General features: G+C 41.4%; 2 non-coding genes across 2 annotated transcripts; both read left to right on the top strand.

Moving 5' to 3' along the window:
• The first annotated feature begins 5,307 nt into the window (after positions 1-5,307).
• On the top strand, positions 5,308-5,414 carry LOC126002189 (U6 spliceosomal RNA). Its single transcript, XR_007492957.1, has one exon. It is a non-coding gene; the product is annotated as a U6 spliceosomal RNA (small nuclear RNA).
• Positions 5,415-7,383: 1,969 nt separating this feature from the next.
• On the top strand, positions 7,384-7,490 carry LOC126002151 (U6 spliceosomal RNA). The gene has a single exon (XR_007492926.1). It is a non-coding gene; the product is annotated as a U6 spliceosomal RNA (small nuclear RNA).
• The last annotated feature ends 5,770 nt before the right edge of the window (positions 7,491-13,260 follow it).

Below are 13,260 nucleotides of genomic sequence, written 5' to 3'. Positions count from 1 at the left end.
CATGTTCATAGCCATTTTATTTCAATCAAATCTCAAATTTCTATTATGCTTTTAACTAAAATAATGTTAAGAGTATAACAAAGACTGGAGTGATAGTATAGTGGGTAGGGCATTTCAATGCCTTGCACGTGGCTGACCTGAGTTTGATCCCTGGCACCTCATATGGTCCTCTACCAGGAGAAAGCCTTGAGTACTACTGGGTACCCCCTACCCACACACCCAAACAAAAGTATAAAATGGTCTTTCCTCAAGTATCTTACAATTTTAAGACAGTGTTTTGGAGGTCATTCCTGGCTATGCTCAAGAGCTACTACTGGTTCTGTGCTGTGGAATCACTCTTGGGGGTGCTTGGGAGATCATATGTGAAGTATGTTGCTGGAGATGGAACCATAACTGGCCATGTACAAAACAAGCTCCTTTAACAAGCTCCTTTAACACCTGTACTATCTCTGCTTTTGTAGAGAGATGGTACATGAGGCAAGGCACTTGCCTTGCATGTAGCCACAGTAGCCCCTTAGCACCTTGGTGTGACCCATGTCCCCCTCTGCTCCTGACTCTGCTAAATTAAGATACTTTTGTAGAACTATTAACTTTTACTATAAGGTGACAAAGTAGGTATATGTAGCGTGGAATAGGATCCCAAAGGAAGAACCAGTAAAAATTCTGGGAATAGGGTTATTCAGGAAAAGTTTCACAGAAAACTTTGAACTTAGTCTCTTTTTGTTTTTTGTATTTGTTTTGGGGCCACATCTGGAAGTACTCATGAGCTACACTTGGGTATATACTCGGGGGTGGCTCCTGGTTGTACTTTGGGGGACCATAGGTGATAGGAATCAAACACAGGCCTTCTACATGCAAAGGATACACTCTGCCCATTAAGTAATTTTTCTGGCCCTAAACTTATTTAAAAGGCTGGAATGGAAGGAGAATTACAGCTAAGGAATCTACAGCACACAGCTATGAAAAATCTACATACTTTTATGTATCTATGTATTCACTGTATGCACAAGAAACTAATAAACCTGTGGAATAGGAAAGAGCAAAAGGACAAGATGAAAAACTGGGATTTTTTTTTTTTGGTTGTTTTTGTATGGCTCCATACTTGGGAATCACAACTGTTGATGCATGGGGAACCATATGGGATGCTAGGGTTCAAATGTTATATGAGTTCTAAATACATAGGAAAAGTGGTCATTGTCACCACTGGTGTGACTAGAGCTAAGACCCTAAGGTTTTTCCTGTTAAATCTGGGCAGACAGGAGACTATATATGATGCTGGGGGTTTAAAGCAGGGTCAACTGCATGCAAGGCAAGCACCTTACTTCCTTCTACACTATCTCTCCGACCCAACCCCATCTTTTTTGTGTGGGGGCCCACACCCGGTAGTGTTCAGGGGTTATTCCTAGCTCTTCACTCAAATCACTCTTGGAAGACTCAGGAGACCATATGGGATGCTGGGGATCTAAACCAGGTCTGCCATGTGCAAGACAAAAACCCTGCTTGCTGTGCTATTGCACTGGCCCATAGCCATCTTCTTTATTATTATTTTTATTTATAGAACCATACCCAGAATGGTGGGACTGGGGAATGGAGAGTTATTTCACAATTGTTAAAGATCTGACAGTGCTGGGAACCACTAGAGTTAATACCCAGTAGTGCTAGGGAACTGTGTGTGTGGTGTCTCTTGATCCATGTCTCTAAGTCATCTCCAAGTCACACCAAAACTAGCTTGTTAGATGTACTGTTCTGCATCTTGCAATTTTAACATATCTTAGAAAAGTTTTTACATCAGCAAATCAGTGTGTTTTCTTGGTGAGTTAGCAGTCAAAACTAATTACCTAATTTTTTTGTTTAAGAAGTAAAGGAAGATTATGAGGACCAGGTGAGATAGCTCAAGGATTGGAGTGATTTTGGGGTGGGGGCATGGGTTGGTCCTGAATTTAGACCCCAAACACCTTTGAATCTCGTGGAGCAGCAAACTTCTGGGTATATCCCTAGCAGGTCTCAGGCCTGAGCGTATTAATTGCTTGCCTGAGCACTGAATCTCCAAGGCCTCACAGCCAACCCAAATCTTGTTTCTGGGGCCCTTGAGCATGGCTTGGAATATCCTCCCTAAAAGGGAAAACTATGGTCATAACTTTTTTTCACCATTTCCCCAATCCATTGATTGCTAATAGAAATAAAGACAGAGGGAAAAAGAAAAAAAAAAAACAAAACAACCAAAACCCGCTATCTACTGTCCCTTTAATACAAAGTAGGAGGAACAGAACTATTTGTTCTATACTGGGCAAAATTTGATTTATTTTTCTGTTGATCTGCATTGCCGTTTTCTTGTTAATAAGCTTTTGGTTTCAGAATTACTTTTGTTTCTAAGAGGCATCTTTTGAACAAACACTGGCTCTTTGCCCAGTTTTTCTATTATTCTAGAATTGGATATCTATAAAGACGGAAAATATCCTGTCTGTAATCTTCCCGTCAGATATTTTATAAGCTTACATGAGATTTTATATTTTTGGGATTCATCTCCTTTTTGTTTTCTTGTTTTAGATCAAAGAATCCCTCCTCTTCCCTCCTGTTACTCACTTGCACTTGCACTTTTTGTTCATTTTAGAGATTTTGATTTTGCTTCCCATTTTCTTTGATTTTTCTGACCTTTTTTTCTTCTCTTTATTATTTTGTTTTAAAATTCAATAAAGTTCAGCTATTTACTTTTGCCTTGGTCTTTTCTTACTTTATTTTGAGCTGTCTCTCAGCACCTGCTAAAATTAAATATAAAAAATTAGAAGAAATATCCATACTTTATTTGTAGTATAACCTGTTTCAGTTTTATTAGGTGCCTTTTATGCCCTGTCAGAGATTGCCTAAGGTGAATTCAAGCTCATAAAATTAATTTCCACTGCTCTCCCCAAATAATAAAAGAGAGCCACAATTGTTTGTATATTGCCACCAAACAGAGCAAAAATAAAGTTATTGCCATCTGGGGAGAAAGTTGTTATTTGCACAATGATTGCTTCTTATATGTTTATTTTGGAAGTAGGAAAGGTCTTAGTTTGACATCCAGAGATAACATGTTAGGGAGCCTGTGAAGTCCCTAAATTGCAAGTTTACATATATCTTAACTTGTGGGTGAATGTAGAAGCAAGTCTTGGATTCCTGCCTCTGCTATTATTCCCTCCTCCCTTGCTATTAGAATCTTTTGTTTTGTTCTGTTTTGTTTTGTCACACCTGGTGACGCTCAGGGGTTACTCCTGGTTATGTGCCCAGAAATCGGTCCTGGCTTGGGAGACCATGTAGGATGCCAGGGGATTGGACCACAGTCTGTCCTGGGTTAGCCATGTGCAAAGCAACTATCTTACCACTGTGCCACCAGCCCAGCCCCTACTATTAGAATCTTAAAAGAAAAATAGTGGTCACAGGCTATGGAGATTTTTTTAAAGGACTAGAGCACATGCTTTGCAGACATGAGGTTTGGGTTTGTTTTAGAGCACTGTTTTGTCCCCAGACTATCAGCAGGAACCAGCTCTAAGCAAGGAGCTAGGAATAGGCCCAGGCCCAGCACTTCTGGGTGTGGTTTAGAAACAAGCAAAATCCATATAATTATTGCCACAGTAATTTGGAGGAACTCAAACTCAATGTATGAGTTCAAATTATACATGTATTAAACTTTGTATTTGACCCTCAGCATTGGAGGGGAGGAGAATTTTGGATATATTCTATTAATCTGCCATTCTCTGTAACTATCCAGCTTCTAAACGATTACCTATCACTCTTCACCTCTAGGTAACTGTAGCTGACTTCAGAACATGTTAACAAGACTGAGTTTATAGGAAACTGATTTTATTTTTGTTTCCTTAAAATTGGTTTCAGGGTGTTCTCAGAACAGGTAACACTAGCCTGGAGATTTGAGAAGAGATAAACTTTGGAGAACCGAATGTCATCTGCAGGGATACAGTGCAGTGTGGAGCTTAGGCTCATGAGATATCTCTGCCCCAGAGCTGCTCTGAATATGTTCATACCCACTTAGGAGTGGAACTAGGCTGGACTGAGACACTCTCATATCTCCAAGTTCAATATGACTTTCACATAAGCTTTTGGAAGTACACGCCCTTCTGGTGATGTGTTGTCATCAAAATCTTTGCACTTATGTCTGAACTAGAAAAAGATATTCATCTCTGAGTTGACTTTATCCCCTGCCCTTTAGGTTAACAACCCTGTTTTATTTGCTTCTGTGATGTGTACTGTCAGGTCCTGTTGTTAATCCGAACCCAGCAGGAACCTTTCCTGATAGAGTGGTCACTCAGATAATATTTGTTTGGCAATCAATCCTGTATATATTTATACTTGCCCATTTTCCCCAATTATTTTCAACAACTTTGTCCTTTCAATAATCAGATGTTTTAATCCCTCTATAGAAATGCTAGGCTGTAAGTATGCATAAGCATAAACATATACAAAAACTAGAACTGGAAAGCTAGTACAGAGGTAAGGAACTTGTCTTGGATATAGTCAAACCTTGGTACCACATATGGTCCCCTGAACATAATACTCTAATTTAGTATCTTTCTAAATTGCTCAGCAGTGCAGTGAGAAAGTTATAAACATGTGTATTTATTCAATAAAGATTCTAGGACTTGGGGATCCAGAGGACGACAAGACAGTGTTCTGGCCTTCATGGAATTTATATTGCATTGAGAAAGTTACAGTACAACCAAGCCAGGTGTGATTTCTGAGTGCATAGCCAGGAGTAACCCCTGAATGTCACCGTGTGTGGCTCAAAAACAAACAAAAAAAGTTATAGTACAAATAAATATGTTTTAAAAAATGTTTTAAAATTAGGTAATGTGGGCCCGGAGAGATAGCACAACGGTGTTTGCCTTGCAAGCAGCCGATCCAGGACCAAAGGTGGTTGGTTCGAATCCCGGTGTCCCATATGGTCCCCGTGCTTGCCAGGAGCTATTTCTGAGCAGACAGCCAGGAGTAACCCCTGAGCATCGCCAGGTGTGGCCCAAAAACCAAAAAAAAAAAAAAAAAAAAAAAAATAGGTAATGTGATACATATGCAGAAAATCGCCCGGGTTCATGATATAGTACAAGGGGTAAGCTGTTTGCCTTACATATGACTGACCCCAGTTTGAGCCCAGGCACTGCATATGGTTCCCTCCAGACATCACCAGGGGTCACTTCTGAGCACAGAGCCAGGGATAACCTTTGAACATTGCTGGCTGTAATCCAAATCCCCCACCCCTATAAAAAGAAATGAAAAGAGAACAAATGAATCATCAAGATAACAGAAAGGAAAGCAAATACAGTGCTTGCTTTGGCAGCACATATACTAAAATTGGAACAATACAGAGAAGATTAGCATGGTTCCTGTGCAAGGATGACATGCAAATTTGTGAAGGAAAGCAAATACAAACTGAGATACTATTTCACACTCACTAGAATATCTACCTTGATAAGCCAATATTAATACATAGGGATGAGAATACAGTAACATGTAAAGATATAGAGAAGTAAGAACCTGGGACAATGCTGGTAGAATGCAAATATATAATGTATCTACTTTGGAGATTAGCTTGACTGTGTCTGAAATAGGGAGACAGAAAACTATTATAGCCCAGAAAATTCTCTATTGAACTTTCTACCCAAGATAAATAAAAATATAACCAAACAAAGACTTACCTAAGTATCCATAGCAACATTGACTATAATAGGTAAAGCAGAACAGGGCTGGAGAATAGCACAGAGGTAAGGCATTTGTTTTGCTCTTGGCTAACCTGGCTTTGATCCCCAGCAACCCATATGGTTCCTGAGCACTGTCAGGAGTTACTCCTAAGCACAGAACTAGGAGTAAAACCTGAGCACTTTGAGGTGTGGCCTACTTCTCTCCCCTCCATAAAACTAAACAAAATCTGGGAACAGTTAGTGACTGGAACGATCACATGTATATCCACACAATAGAATCCTTTTAACCCTCAAGGGTCAAACTCTTGACACATGCCCTGCCAAAGTCACACCAGTCACCAAAGATTAAAAACTTAAGAGTTGGGGCCGGAGAGATAGCATGGAGGTAAGGCGTTTGCCTCTCATGCAGGAGGTCATCGGTTCGAATCCCGGCGTCCCATATATGGTCCTCCCGTGCCTGCCAGGAGCAATTTCTGAGCCTGGAGCCAGGAATAACCCCTGAGCACTGCCGGGTGTGACCCAAAAACCACAAGAAAAAAAAAACAAAAAAAAAAAAACTTAAGAGTTGATCTATAGGGCTGAGTTTACCTGGGTAGTGGGCCTGGGTGGCAGTAGTCCTAGGGACACTGGTGGAGGGAAGCAGGTGGTGTTGGAACATTGTATTCATGAAACTATCATTATCAGTACTGAAGTCAATAAATATGGGGGATAAAATAATAAAGTAAAAAAAAATGTTAGTCAAATTAGCCAGAAAAAAATAATATGTTTTAGGATTCTATTGATATGAAACTTCTAAAAGAGATCCCTTTGTAGGAGCCGGAGCCTTTCACGAGCTAGCCTAGGACAGACCGAGGTATTGATCCCCTAGCATTCCATATGGTCCCCCAAGCCAGAAGTGATTTCTGAGTGCATAGCCAGGAGTAAACCATGAGCATCACTGGGTGTGCCCCCCCCCCTTTAAAAAAGGAGATAAATTTGTAGAGAACAAAAAGTAGATTAGTGGGGCCGGTGAGGTGGCACTAGAGGTAAGGTGTCTGCCAAGGAAGGACCATGGTTCTATCCCCCGGCGTCCCCATATGCCCCCCCAAAGCCAGGGGTGATTTCTGAGCACTTAGCCAGGAGTAACCCCTGAGCATCAAAACAGGTGTGGCCCCCCAAACCCCCCCCCCAAAAAAGTAGTAATTTCTTGGTTCTTAGTATGGACATGACTCTATAAGTGGGTGTAAGGGGTCTTATCTGGGGATAGAGGGTTGTGGTGATAGATTAACACAAAAAATATTAAAAATCTTGATTTACCACCACCACCACCAAAAAACAAACAAAAAAACAGGAAAAAAAGAAAAAAGTCCTTGATTTTATCCTTGATATGGGTGAATGTTATTAAGTAAAATATATCAATAAAATAATAAAGAGTGTAAGTGGGGGCTGGAGAGATAGCATGGAGGTAAAGCATTTGCCTTGCATGTAGAAGGACAGTGGTTCGAATCCGGCATCCCATATGGCCCCCCCGAGTATGCCAGGAGTGACCCCGAGCACTGCCGGGTGTGACCCAAAATAAATAAATAAAAATAAAGAGTGTAAGTGATTTTAAATTGGTTAAGTCAGAGAAGACTTCCCTGAGGAGCTGGCATTTGAACAGAGGCCTGAATAACAGGCACTGTAATAATCAGGGAAGAAGTTCAGTCAAAAAGAGCGCTGAGTGCTTGCTTCGGCAGCATATACACTAAAATTGGAACAATACAGAGAAGATTACCATGGCCCCTGCCCAAGGATGACATGCAAATTTGTGAAGCGTTCCATAAATTAAGATTTCTTTTATTTAATTTTTTTTTAAAAAAAAAAAAGAGCGCTGAATGAACATGAGTCAAAGGAAAAGTGGCAGATATAGAATGATCACATTCATTTGCAGGCTATAAAGAAAATTATAGAATAGTATCCAAAGACAGTAGAAACAAAGGGCAGGAGGATTGGGCCTTAGTAGAAAGTTTGCCACAATGGGGAGAAGGCAGTTAGGTCAGAAAAGGAACCACTATGACAATGATAGTGGAAAGTGATCAATCTGGACAAGAACTGGGTGCAGAAAAGAGCTAAAGATTACTCTTGGCACAGAGCCAGGGGTAATCCCTGAGCATTGCCGGTGTGCTCCAAAAAATTAATCAATAATAAATAAACTGCAAGAAAAAATGAAAAGGAAAAGAAAAATATGTGCCCTAGCAGCAAGCGGGGAAGGGTGGACGGGAAGACAACTGGGGACACTGGGTGTCAGGAAATGTACATTGTTAAGGGTGGTGTATGTTCTATGACTAAAACTCAACGATGTAACCACTGTGCTTAAATATATATATATAAAGAGAGAGAGAGAGAGAGAGAGAGAGAGAGAGAGCCGGAGAGATAGCACAGTGGTAGGGCCTTTGCCTGTGGCTGCCAGCTAAACTAGGACGGACCGCAGTTTGATTCCACGGAGTCCCATATGGTCCCCCAAGCCAGGAGTGATTTCTGAGCACATAGCCAGAAGTAATCTCTGAACATCACCGGGTGTGGCCCAAAAAACAAAAAACAAAAACAAAAAAAGAAAATTGAGGCTAGGGATCCATTCCAGAGAATTTAATTGCATTGCCAATTTGTTTAAACAAGGTTCAAAGACCTTTGATCTTTGGTCAAAGACCAAAATCAATTGTTTTAAGAAACCATCAAGCAATCAGATGTTTGAGAAATCAAGTCATTCAGATCAATCAAAATGATGACTATGATTAGAACTAGAGGATAGAATTTAATTGGGGGGGGGTGGAATGGGATCTCCAGGTGGTACTCAGTAGCTCCAGGTTCCCCTCCTGGGGATTCAGGTGACCAAAGGTTCTATGTGTTCTATCTATTCAGGTGACCAAAGGTTCTATCTTCTTGGGCTCTGTGGTGACAGGGATCAACCTGGGGATGGTCACATGGTAGGTAGGCTTCTAAAACCTTCAGTCCTTCTGACACCCCCTTTATGTATTTTCTAGAATCTATCACCAATTTTCTGTAGCCATAACATGGTTTTGTTATTGTTTGGTTGCTTTGGGGCCACATCTGACAGTGACTAGGGGTTACTCCTGGCTCTGCATTCAGGGATCACTCTTTATTGGGGGGAGGTCACACCAGGCGCCACACTGGAGTTACTCCTGGCTCTGCGCTCAGAAGTCGCTCCTGGCAGGCTTGGAGGGCGTTGGAATTCGAGCTGGGGTGCGTCCTGTGTTGGCTACGTGCAAGGCAAACTCCTTACAGCTGTGCTATCTATCGCTCCAGCCCCAGGGATCACTCTTTAAGGCTTGAAGTGGGATGCCTGTGTTGGGATTAAACCTGTGTTTGCTGCATTCATGACAAGCTCCTTACTGCTGTACTATCTCGCCAGTCTATCTATAGAACATGTTTGGAAATGTTTTTCCTACCTGAATCAAAATTCTTTGTTGCTAGATAAGTAAGTATGCTTTGCCTTTTTTTTTTTTTTTTTTTTTTTTTTTTTTTTTTTTTTTTTTTGGGCCACACCCGGCGGTGCTCAGGGGTTACTCCTGGCTGTCTGCTCAGAAATAGCTTCTGGCAGGCACGGGGGACCATACGGGACACTGGGATTCGAACCAACCACCTTAGGTCCTGGATCGGCTGCTTGCAAGGCAAACACCCCTGTGCTATCTCTCCGGGCCCGCTTTGCCTTTTAATTGCTGAAATTTTTTGGTTAACTATTGAGGAAAAATAAGAGTGCTACTAAAGAGAGAAAGTAAAGCACAATTCTTAAGTTTTTGGTAATGTTTTTTTTTGTTGTTGTTGTTTTGTTTTGTTTTTTTTGGGGGTCACACCCGGCAGCACTCAGGGGTCACTCCTGGCTCTATGCTCAGAAATCGCTCCTGGCAGGCTCAGGGGACCAAGTGGGATGCCGGGATTTGAACCACTGACCTTCTACATACAAGGCAAGAAGCGCCTTATGCCTTACCTTCATGCTATCTCTCTGGCCCCTGGAAATGTATTTTAAATGACTGGAGTCATTATTTCCTGAGGTAAGATCCTTGAGGGGAACCAGTTTTGATGATAATCAATAATTTGCTTTATTGTAAATTTATTTGGGGTTCACACCCAGCGGCACTCAGGGTTACTTCTGGCTCTGCACTTAGAAATCACTACTAGCAGGCCCAGGAGACCATATGGGATACCAGGAATTGAACAGGGTCCCTCCTGGGTTGGTGACATTGCTGGGTGTGGGCCCATGTTTCACCATCCCTTCTCCTTAAAAAGAATGAGAAATGAGGAAGAAGAGAAGACAAAGTTCGTACAATTATTTGGTAAAATTTTGCTACAAGGGAGTAGGAGAAGGAGTAAAACTATGGTCAAGGAAATACACTTTTGTGGGGGATGTGAGACAAATTGAAATGGAAAGAATCCAAGTGGGTTTTAGTTGTGATGTGAGGAAGAAACATGATGGTATAAACTATAGTCTAAGGCTGGAGCGATAGCACAGTGGTAGGGCATTTGCCTTGCATATGGCCTACCTAGGATGGACCTGGGTTTGATCCCCAGCATCCTATATGGTCCCCCGAATCTGCCAGGAGTGACTTCTGAGCACTGCCAGGTGTGATCCATCCCCATCCCTGCAAAAAAAGACAGCAAGTGTTAAAAAATAAATAAATAAACTATAGCCTAGGAGTTAAATGAAACTTGTAATCGATTATTGGTATAGTAGTAACTTCACTAACTTGCTTTTAATATCATCACGACTATTGTGCCATAGGGGCTCTTGATAATAAAAGGAGTCCACAATGGGAGCTTGACTTTGACTTGATAGCATTCAGCAGGCAGACAAGTGGCTATAAAGCTGGTCTTTGTAGCTATTGATTCTACTATATGCTTTGAAGATATTAGGAAGGATGCAATTATTTCTCCTCAGACAGCAAGCCTGATTGATGTCCAGACCTTTAAAAAAATACAAATCAAAGCACATTTTTCTTTTTTTTTTTAAGTTGACTTTGTGTGTGTGTGTGTGTGTGTGTGTGTGTGTGTGTGTGTGTGGTTTTCAAGTTACACCCGGCAGTGCTCAGGGGTTACTCCTGGCTCCATGCTCAGAAATTGCTTCTGGCAGGCACGGGGAACCATATGGGACGCCGGGATTCTAACCGAAGACCTTCTGCACGAAAGGCAAACGCCTTACCTCCATGCTATCTCTCCGGCCCCAAAGCACATTTTTCTTCTTTGCTTTAAGTTACATGGTAGAGCTCTTCATTTTAACATAATGATAATAAAACAGAGTAAAGGGGCTGGAGAGATAGCACAGCGGTAAGGTGTTTGCCTTGTAAGCGGCCAACCCAGGACCAACAGTGGTTCGAATCCCGGCATCCCATATGGTCCCTTGTGCCTGCCAGGGGCGATTTCTGAGCACAGACCCAGAAGTAATGCCTGAGCGTGACCGGGTGTGACCCCTCCAAAAAATAAATAAATAAAAAATAAATAAATATAACAGAGTAAAAACAATAAATGAAGAAACTTTATTGCTAACCTCTAGCAAAGAAGAGGCTCCAAATTTTGGAACACAGATGGATAATATGGCCAGGCTTTGAGAACTGGAAGGAAGGTAGAGTTTGGAAAAATGGTTAGGACATAAGAAAATTGTAGCTATTCTTATAAAGCATTTTATTAAAAATAGCACAACAGAACTATTGGTTTATTTTTATAAAAAGCTTGATTGTCTTAGAGAAATCATTGTTACTGTAATTGCAAAAGAAACATTGAAGCTGATACCATAACTAGCCAAATTCTGCAAATGACCTAGTAGAGAAGGATCCAATTTATGATGGGAGGAAGATGACACTCCTTAATTGAAGCATCTAATATTGTGCTTTACAGTTTACAAAAAGGTTTTTAAATCCCTGGTTATCTTTTCATTTTTATACTTAGAAACCATTAAGTAGGGCCCGGAGAGGTAGCACAGCGGCGTTTGCCTTGCAAGCAGCCGATCCAGGAAGAAAGGTGGTTGGTTCGAATCCCGTGTCCCATATGGTCCCCCGTGCCTGCCAGGAGCTATTTCTGAGCAGACAGCCAGGAGTGACCCCTGAGCATCGCTGGGTGTGGCCCAAAAACAAAAACAAACAAACAAAAAAGAAACCATTAAGTAATGTTAAATAACAAAAATCTAATGGAGTTAAATGTAAAGATCTAATTGGTTTTATTAAGCAAGTCATGAATTAGTCAGCTTTCCATCATGGTCATCAAGACAGCAAAAAAATAGCTAAGCCAAGATTTATACTTAGAACTTTTGTCTTCATAACTTTAAATCTACAGCGTTAATGCAGGTAATGTGTAAAAACTCATCACATATCTTGCTGAATATGAAAGGTCTGAGGGGAGATAAACCTATGGCACATTAAAGATAAAAAAGGTTTATTACTGTGGAATTGTCTTACATTAAAGAAAGGTGTTAGATTGTAGGAAATTCAAATGGAAGGCACTAAATATAAAGAAGAGTTATACATAACTGGGGCCAAAGTAAAAGCACAATGTGTAGGGCATTTGCCTTACATGCGGCTGACCCAGGTTCAATCCCCAGCATCTCATTTAGTCCCCCCGAGCCTGCCAGGAATAATTTTTGAGTGCAGAACCAGGAATACCCCCTGAGTGCCATAGGGTGTGGTACCCAAAACAAAACAAAATAGAAGAGTTACACAAAATAAAAGAAATTGTTGATGACCAGATTGATAGTACAGGGGTTAAAGTGCATGCAGCTAACCCTGGCTCAATCTCCAGTGTTATATACATGGTCCATTGAGCAACTTCTGAGAAGAGTCTTCTGAGAAGAGAACTGGGTAGAGCCCCCAAGCTGTCAGGGGTAGCTCCCAATACTCAACAATAACAACTCCAAACAAGAGATTATTGAGGGGGCCGGGCGGTGGCGCTGGAGGTAAGGTGCCTGCCTTACCTGCGCTAGCCTAGGAGACGGACCGCGGTTCGATCCCCCGGCGTCCCATATGGTCCCCCAAGCCAGGAGCGACTTCTGAGCGCATAGCCAGGAGTAACCCCTGAGCGTTACCGGGTGTGGCCCAAAAACCAAAAAAAAAAAAAAAAAAGAGATTATTGAGTTACATTGTTGAACTGTTGACTCAGGAGCTAAGATAAATATTTAACAAAACTATTGAAGAAAAACTCTATTCAAACCTACTAACAAAACTATTGAAGGAAAACTCTATTCAAACCTACTCACCAAGAATATTATGACTTGCTTACAAAAGCCAAGATAATAAAAGGATCAGTCTGGAAAGGACAGCCCCTCCAAAGCACACTTGTAGTAAGTGAGTGGTGGGTGGAGGCAGAGTGAAAGCAGGAATGGAGAAGTATCCCAAGTAATTCAGTCATTTGGGAGAAAGGGCACACAATGGGTGGAAAGGTGCAGTCAGATAGGAACCATTTGTTCTGGAACAGCAGTTTTTATGGCATGTGATTTGTGTGGGCAATAATTTATGATGATATTGTTTGCAGGCTAAAGAATTATGAGGCTGGAGATATGCATGGGAGCTTTTTGTAGGTGAGAAAGTTGCTTTGAAAGGGGTTTACTGGGCTGGAG

Source organism: Suncus etruscus, chromosome 2 (assembly GCF_024139225.1).
Source record: "Suncus etruscus isolate mSunEtr1 chromosome 2, mSunEtr1.pri.cur, whole genome shotgun sequence".
Classification (NCBI taxonomy): Eukaryota; Metazoa; Chordata; class Mammalia; order Eulipotyphla; family Soricidae; genus Suncus; species Suncus etruscus.
Note: the sequence above shows the minus strand (reverse complement) of the source record. Positions and strands in the feature narration are given on the sequence as shown.